We start from the raw sequence: 1,386 nt of genomic DNA on the forward strand, positions 1-1,386 counted from the left end.
CCACGCTTTCTCTAGTTTCTTTAACTATTTGCATTTACATTATTTCCTATGGAAAAACATATTTTTCAATACAAAATTGCTCCTTAAAATCTCGCCTCCGGAAAGGATTAAATTTGTAGGCCGAGGTACCGCTGTAATTCAGAGTTAGCTGATTTGCTAGTTAGCAAATATGTATTTGCTAAAAATAATAATAATAAATTAAGGTATTACAAAAACAAGGCTGCATGGTTGTTTTGGTAAATGAACAGTCTAAACTGTTACACATTTTTCACACACTAGGTTTTTTTTTATCATATATATTTTTTACACAACCTGAACATGATGCGTTTCTTTGTTTGTTGTTGTTACAGTATTTATGTCATTCATCCATTTTATATTGCTTCTTATTTTGTCATGATGTCATCATTCATGTGTTGTCATTTCATTTATGTTCTCACTGTAATCAATAAACATCATGTTCATATTCCATAGACTCGTGCATTTCATTCACATTCAGCTGATACACCCAGACCCTGAATACAGCAGTATGCTAATATTCTGAACAGAACAGGATGCTGATATTTCTAGTTAGCAGCATGGAGTCATTTCATTAGCTAAATAACAAACCTGATGATGATAATAATGATGATGATGGGTGAAAAATGGAGAAACAAAGGATATCAGCCTTTCTTCTTTCTTAATGCTCTTAACCCTTGCCCTGTCTCGAAGCTTGTAACCTTTCCATCTCTCAAAGTTTCCAGCTTTCAAATTCAAATTTTGTCACATACACAGTCATACACAGTACGATATGCAGTGAAATGCTTATATGACCGCCAGTGACCTTAAAAAGAGAATTAAGCTTATAATAAAAAATAAATATGAATAAAAACTATGGAGAATTTAATTTAACTAGGATAAAAATAGAAATAAAAATAGAAATATACTGTACAATAGAACATTTAAGAATTTAGAAATTTGGTGTAAGAAAGAGGGTGTGCAAATATGCCTAAAAGGTGTCCAAAAGGTGTCTGTGCTCTGTGCTCTCTTTGCAGAATGTCTTTCCCTAAATGATCACAGGTGATCATCTTTTGTCTATCTGAAGGATTATAGTAATATTCTCACTGTTTAAAAGTTTGCAAAGGCTCTCTCTGAGGAATCACTAACTAAAGGATCTTACTCTCTGAGGGATCATAGACGCTCTCTCGCTTTCTCTCCATCCCTAGAGTTATAGGTGCTCTTTAATTCTGAAGGATCTCAGGTGATCACAGCACATCTCTCCATAGGATCAAAGACACGCTGTAAAGAATCTCTGATACCTTCTCTTCAAAAGGATCAGCAATGTTAAAGAATAGCTTTTTTTATATAGAAGTTACAAACTGATGCATTATACTGTAGCTAATATTTAAA

The sequence above is a fragment of the Clarias gariepinus genome, chromosome 11, assembly GCF_024256425.1.
Source record: "Clarias gariepinus isolate MV-2021 ecotype Netherlands chromosome 11, CGAR_prim_01v2, whole genome shotgun sequence".
Lineage (NCBI taxonomy): Eukaryota > Metazoa > Chordata > Actinopteri > Siluriformes > Clariidae > Clarias > Clarias gariepinus.